We start from the raw sequence: 7,251 nt of genomic DNA, 5'->3' as shown, positions 1-7,251 counted from the left end.
TGGAGAGGAAGGATGTGATCCAGTCCAGGGCCTTGTGGCGGATCCCAGCGTCATAGAGGCGTGTGCGGAGGGTGTGGTGACAGACGGTGTTGAAGGCAGCCGAGAGGTCTAGGAGGATGAGGGCAGCGATTTTGCCTATGTCGAGCATGGTCCTGATGTCATCGGTTGCGGCGATGAGTGTGGTCTTGGTGCTGTGATTCTTACGGAATCCGGATTGGGAGATGCCTAGCATGTTGTTGACCTCCACGAAGCGGGTCAGTTGGCCGTTGAAAATCTTATCGATGACCTTCGCCAGGAAGGGAAGGAGGGAGATGGGCTGGTAGTTCTTGAGGTCTCCGGGGTCTGCTTTGGGTTTCTTTAGCAGGGCATTGACTTCAGCATGTTTCCAGCTCTCCGGGAAGGTGGCGGTCTTGAAGGAGCTGTTGATGATCATACAGAGTTTGGGGGCGATGATGTGACTTGCTTTGTTGAAGACATGGTGGGGGCAGGGGTCGGAGGGTGATCCGGAGTGGATGGTGCTCATGGTATTGATGGTGGCCTCGTTGTTGGTGTGGGTCCAGGTGAGCAAGAGGTTGGTGGGGCTGGGTGCGTTGGGGTTAGTGGTGGTCGTGAGGTTGAGGAGTTGAAGCTGCTGTGGATGTCCGTGATCTTGCGATTAAAAAAAGGTGGTGAGGGAGTCGCAGAGGTCTTGCGAAGGAAGGGGGTCAATGGAGCAGGACCTGGGGTTGGCGAGTTCTTTAATGAGGCTGAAGAGCTCCTTGCTGTCGTGCGCGTTGATGTCGATGCGATCTTTGTAGAAGGATCTTTTGGTGGTCCAGATGAGCTGGTGGTGCTTGCGGATGGCTGTCTTGAGGGCGGCGTGGTTGCTCTCTGTTTGTTTGTGGCGCCACTTCTTCTCGATTTACCGACACTCCCGCTTGGAGGTCTGAAGGTTGGTGGTGAACCAGATTGCTTTAGTGCTGGTGCGGTTGTTGAAGTCTGAAGTCGAGGAGGAGCTGACCAGGTCTTTGCACCAAGACTGACTCCGAAGTTGTGCACATCTACCACCATGAAGATGCTGCAGCCTTCCCATATGAAAATATTAGAGTTAGAATTATGTGTCAGATTAGCATTTGTATGGACAGCAGCACTAAAATGCGTCAGTCAAGCCCCTGATGAGTGGTAGTTGATAGGGCATTAGTTCCTGTGACAGAGGGATGAAAGGGGGTCCAAAGCGAATTTGGGGTAAGATCTACTGCCCCTAAATACTCTGCTCTCTTCTTTTACATATGTGCCTGTTTGATCTGGGTTGCGTCCTCTTACATGTCCTACCAACCTTTTAGCTTCATCTGCCACAAACTGTAACAACTCAGGGCAACATTATGCACCCATTCATTCACCCATCCACTCATGTATCCATGCACTTATCTCTTCATGCACTCACTAACTCATAAATAAGTATCCATTCCCTCATCTACCTGCTCACTTATTTGTCCATCCATGCACTCTTGTTATCGTATTGATCTGTTCATGCACTTACTAATCAATCCATACATCCACTTACCCATTCCTTGGTTCATACATTCTTCTGTTCATTCACTAATCTATCCATGTAGCACTGATTCACATTCACTCACTCATCCATGCACTTAGCCACCCATTAAGCTATTCATGCACTCACACACGTTCCTCATCTACTCTTGCAAACATTCAAGTATTCATTCAACCATCCATCCATGAATGTGCTCATACATCCATCTATGCACACCCCTTAATACAGTCTCACAATTCATACGTCCCTCACCCTCAAAGACACTTGAATGCACAAACTCCCTATGCAATGAAAAAACAGCTTTGATTAAAAAGGCAGACTATGGCGTTTAAATGCTTGCATTATTTTTAATTGTTAATTTCCAAATCACTGCAATCACCATTTTTTTTTTATTATTTTGAGATGCTTATCGTGTAGTCAATGATCTGTTTCTACATCTCGCACATCTTGTTTAGGTAGGGGGCACGCAGGCAGAATATGCACTCCAATGGAGAGCTTGGCGCACGGACACCACACCCTCATTAGCAGCAGACTGGACTACGGCAACGCCCTCTACGCAGGGACCACAGCCAAGCTTCAAAGAAAACTCCAGCGAATCCAGAACGCAGCTGCACGCCTCATCCTCAACCTCCCTTGCCACGAACACATATCCACCCACCTCAGATCCCTACAATGGTTGCCCATCAACAAAAGGATCATTTTCAAAGTCCTCGTCCACGCTCACAAAGCCCTCCAAGACACTGGACCGGCCTACCTCAACGAACAAGTAAACTTCCGCAGACCAACTCGACAGCTCCGCTCCACCGACCTTGCCCTCGCTACAGTCCCCCACATCCAACGCACCAACTCCAGTGGCAGATCCTTCTCCCACCTCGCCGCCAAGACCTGGAACTCCCTCCCCACCAACCTATGCAAGACTCGGGACCTCCTAACCTTCAGAAAGCACCTTAAAACATGGCTTTTTGAGCAGTAACCGACCCTACCGGATGAGTAGTGCGCTTAAGAAATTATTATTGTATTGTATTGTACATTCCTCATGACCACCCTTATCTCGGGTAGCAGCAGTCAAACCCCAGCTTGAAGAAAACTTTTCGGAGAGCCACAAATACCCCCTTTTCTGATATATCTTTGTTATCAGTCCCGTGTCCAGCTAAGCAGCTCAAACATTACCATGAGGCGCAATACAACCTTTAGTGAGTGCGCTTTACAGAGTGACCTCTTCACAAAGCAGAGCTCCATTACTTAGGGGTAGAGTTTGTGCTATATGTAAAACTGCATAAGAAATGGGCCAAGACTGTGCAACAGGATGTTAACCCGAAGCCAGACAACTTAAGGCTTTGCCCCGAACGACACTGTCTGCCAAGTCGTGAATTGTTAGAAGATCACATGGTATAATCACCCACTCACAGAGATTGGCTCGGCTTGATGTTGGTGATAATAATCATTCACAGCTGCCAAGTTTACTAGGTCCATGCTTGATGTGCTGCTCCTGTCCAGGTTTTTTATTTGAATTGTAGTAATTGTAGGCTTGTTTATTATAACACAGGATTACAAGTCCCAGAATTCAAAGTTAAAAAAAAAAAAATGGACTTTAGCAGCACATCACACATGGACCTGGGAAACTTTGCAGCTATGATCATTCCTAGCCTTCACAGTGCCTTCTGAGTTTGTTGATGATGTGTGAACACTTATTAAGGAGAATTAAGATTCCTATATATTTATGAGACCGAGCACACGTCCTCTGGCTAGCACAGTGCACTCGCTGCCAGTCCGCTCGCCGCTTAAATGCAGCTCCTTGAATCGCACGCCTTGTTGGGTGGTTCAGGGGCGCTGTAATGCGTGACTTACATTTTTGTACGGTAATGCAGACAGCAACACTAAAATGCATTAAACTAACCCTTGATGCGTGGGTCTTGCCAGGGCTGCTAAAATGAGTGAGACTAACGCTCAATGCGTGGTACTTGGCAGGGCTGCTTGGGGCACCTGCCTTCAGCATGGGAGGCTTCTTGAGCTGGGAATGCTCCACTAGCAGCATGGCGGCCGTCGCTTGACCATAGGATTTTAGAGGTCGCCGCTCTAGATCTCTGATGACGCTTCCTGGTGATGTAAAACATGGCGCCCGCAGCTGACACGTTCAGTTGTGAGGTCAACGCTGTAGATCCGCACAAAGGCTCTGATGACTTTCTCTGGTGACTTGTAAACATGGGGTCCGTTAACTGAGGTCAGCGCTCTAGCTTCGCGCGAGGGCGAGTGGCCCTGGTGACGTAGAAACATGGCGCCCGTTCATTTTTGAAGTCAGCGGTCTAGATTCGCCCAAGGCTCTGCTCTGACGGATTGCCCTGGTGACGTAAAAACATGGCGCCCGTTCAGCTGTCTACAAGGGCTCTGACGAGTGGCCCTGCTGACGTAGAAACATGGTGTCCCTTCGACTTTGAGGTCAGCGCTCTAGCGCGCCCAGCGGTTGGAGGGCCGGTCTCGCTGACGTCACAGGCTGTACCCGGAAGTGGAGGGAGTACGGTGGCCGAGAAGCTCAGGTGGGTTGAATGGATGCGAGTTTCCTGACGTGTCCTAGCAGCATAGCGCCACTGGCCGAGCGTACAGGCTCTAGGCGCTGCAGTTGTGGTCACCACAGAATGTGACCACGTGGAGCAGCCCCGGGGAGTGTGTGGAAAGGAAGAGGGGCGGCGGGTAAACCCGAGCCGAGCCGGCTGGGTCCCCGCGCGCTGCTGCCGGTGAATGAGTAAAAAGAGGCCGCGGCCCTTGTGCACGTGGACGTGCACGTGCCGGGCTACCCAGGTCCGCGCGTGACCTCCTGCCCCGGCCCAGCATCCTGGGACTTGTAGTGTTATTTATTCCTTCATAAAGCAGGACTACAAGTCCCAGAATTCAAAGGAGAAAAGCCAAGCAGACCTCCTGCTAGAGTCCAGGCTTTCCCATTGAATTCTGGGACTTGTAGTCCTGATTTATAATGGAATAAATAAAACTACAAGTCCCAGAATTCAAATGAGGTAAACCATGCAGACCTGCTGCTCCAGTCCAGGCTTTTCTATTGAATTTTGCGACTTTAGTTTTACTTATCCCATTATAAACCAGGACTACAAGTCCCAGAATTCAATGGAGAAAACCTGCATGATGAGCTGCTCTACTCCTGTTTTATAATGGGATAAATAAAACTACAAGTCCCATATTCCAAAGGAAAAAAACTGGAGTGGAGCAGCACATCAGGCATGGAGCTGGGAAACTCGGCAGCCATGAGTCTTTGGCAGGCTGCATCGAAGCAGCGACTTGCCTCTGGATACACATTTTCCACTTCCCACGGCTTTCCCTAACCACCCACAATTTCGCTTCCTCAGACTGGATCTGAGTTGTTTGTTGGGGAGGAGAGTGGGTGTTGATGTGCACATCTAATGATTGTCGGCCTGGGCCCAGCTCGCCCATGCCAAAAGCCGACCCTCCTGCCCCAAGCTCCTAGTGCCATACACAAGCACCGTGATGGAGCTGCATGGGTGTGCCGGTGCAGTGATTACAGAGGGCCCTACCTTAACCATCCAAGGGAGTAGAATGGGCACTGTGAGGGACCTGGAAGGAGTTTCTTCAACTCCCTCTGCATTCATTGGATACAGTGAGGGCTCAGGTGCACCTTCCCAAGTGAGTGTGTTGGGCTAGCATGAAGCATCTGTACACATATGGCATAGTATGGTACCTTCTACAAAGATCTGTGAGCCTGGCGAGGAACCTTCTACAAACTTGCGCTGCACTTTCCAGTCACAGTGAGGGACCTGATATGATCTGATCTCCGTTGTATTCATTGTGCACAGTGAACGACCCGCCCTTGTCTCCACTGCATGCACTGTGCACAGTGATGGAACTGCTCCAGAGCTCCATTACAGTCGCTGTGCACAGTGCACAGTAAAGGACCTGTCCCAGAGCTTCATTACATTTGCTTTGCACGGTGAACGACTTGCTCTGGTCGCCATTGTATTTGCTGTGCACAGTGAAGAATCTGCACCAGTTCTCCATTGCATTTGCAGTGCACAGCGAAGAACCTGCTGCAGGTCTCCATTGCATTCGCCGTGCACGTTGAAGGACGTGCTCCAGGTCTCCACTGCATTCACTGTGTACTGTAAAGGACCTGCTGCAGGTCTCCAAACCATCCGCTGTGCACAGTGAAGGACCTGCTCTGGTCTCCATTGCATTAACTGTGCACAGTGAAGGACCCACTCAAGGTCTCAATTGCATTCACTGTGCACAGTGAAGGACCTGCACCAGGTCTCCATTGCATACGCTGTGCACAGTGAAGATCCTTCTCCAGGTCTCCATTGCATCTGCTGTGCACAGTGAAAGACCTGCTCCAGGTCTCCATTGCATCCGCTGTGTACAGTGAAAGGCCTGCTCCAGGCCTCCATTGCGTTCACTTTGCACAGTGAAGGACCCGCTGTAGGTCTCCATTGCATGCGCTGTGCACAGTAAAGGATCTTTCTCCAGGTCTCCATTGCATTCGCTGTGCACAGTGAGGGACCTGCTCCAGGTCTCCATTTCATTCACTGTGCACAGCGAATAACCTTCTCCAGGTCTCTACTGCATTCACTGTGCACAGTGAAGGACCTGCTCTTGTCTCCATTGCATTCGCTGTGCACAGTGAAGGACCTGCTCTGGTCTCCATTGCATTCGCTGTGCACAGTGAAGGACCTTCTCCTGGTCTCCATTGCATTCACTACACAGTGAAGGGCCTTCTCTGGCCTCCATTGCATTCTCCGTGCACAGTGAAGGACCCGCTCTGGTCTCCATTGCATTCTCCGTGCACAGTGAAGGACCTGCTCTGGTCTCCATTACATTCGCTGTGCACAGTGAAGGACCTGCTCTGGTCTCCATTGCATTCACTGCACAGTGAAGGACCTGCTCTGGTCTCCATTGCATTCACTGCACAGTGAAGGACTTGCTCAAGTCTCCATTGCATTCACTGCAGTGAAGGACTTGCTCAAGTCTCCATTGCATTCACTGCACAGTGAAGGACTTGCTCAAGTCTCCATTGCATTCACTGCACAGTGAAGGACTTGCTCAAGTCTCCATTGCATTCACTGCAGTAAAGGACCTGCTCTTGTCTCCATTGCATTCACTGCAGTGAAGGACCTGCTCTTGTCTCCATTGCATTCACTGTGCACAGTGAAGGACCTGCACCAGGTCTCCATTGCATACGCTGTGCACAGTGAAATACCTGCTCTGTTATCCTTTGCATTCTCTGTGCACAGTGAAGGACCTGTTCCAGAGCCCCATTGCATTCTCCGTGCACAGTGAAGGACCTGCTCTTGTCCCCATTGCATTCGCTGTGCACAGTGAAGGACTTGCTTCTGGGCTCCATAGCATTCGCTGTGCAAAATGAAAGGCCTGCTCTGGTCTACAGTGCATTCACTGTGAACAGTGAAGGACCTGCTCAGATCTACATTGCTTTCGCTGTGCACAGTGAGTATCCTGCTCTGGGTCTCCATTGCATTCCCTGTGCACAGTGAAGGACCTGCTGCAGGTCTCCATTGCATTCGCTGTGCACAGTGAAGATCCTTCTCCAGGTCTCCATTGCATTCACTGCACCGTGAAGAACCTGTTCTGGTCTCCATTACATTCACTGCACAGTGAAGGACCTGCACCAGTTCTCCATTGCATTCCCCGTGCACAGTGAAGGACCTGCTCTGGTCTCCATTGCATTCACTGCACAGTGAAGGACT

The 7,251-nt window shown here is 50.4% G+C and overlaps 1 protein-coding gene across 1 annotated transcript in view; it reads left to right on the top strand.

The window, feature by feature from the left end:
* Positions 1-3,943: 3,943 nt before the first annotated feature.
* The window catches only part of MOGS (mannosyl-oligosaccharide glucosidase), a 56,688-nt gene continuing 53,380 nt past the window's right edge, over positions 3,944-7,251 (top strand). The window contains exon 1 of the mRNA XM_069205682.1: positions 3,944-4,065. The gene's annotated coding sequence lies outside the window, so the exon portion shown is untranslated. The remainder of the gene's footprint in view (positions 4,066-7,251) is intronic.

This window comes from Pleurodeles waltl, chromosome 1_1 (genome assembly GCF_031143425.1).
Source record: "Pleurodeles waltl isolate 20211129_DDA chromosome 1_1, aPleWal1.hap1.20221129, whole genome shotgun sequence".
Classification (NCBI taxonomy): Eukaryota; Metazoa; Chordata; class Amphibia; order Caudata; family Salamandridae; genus Pleurodeles; species Pleurodeles waltl.
Note: the sequence above shows the minus strand (reverse complement) of the source record. Positions and strands in the feature narration are given on the sequence as shown.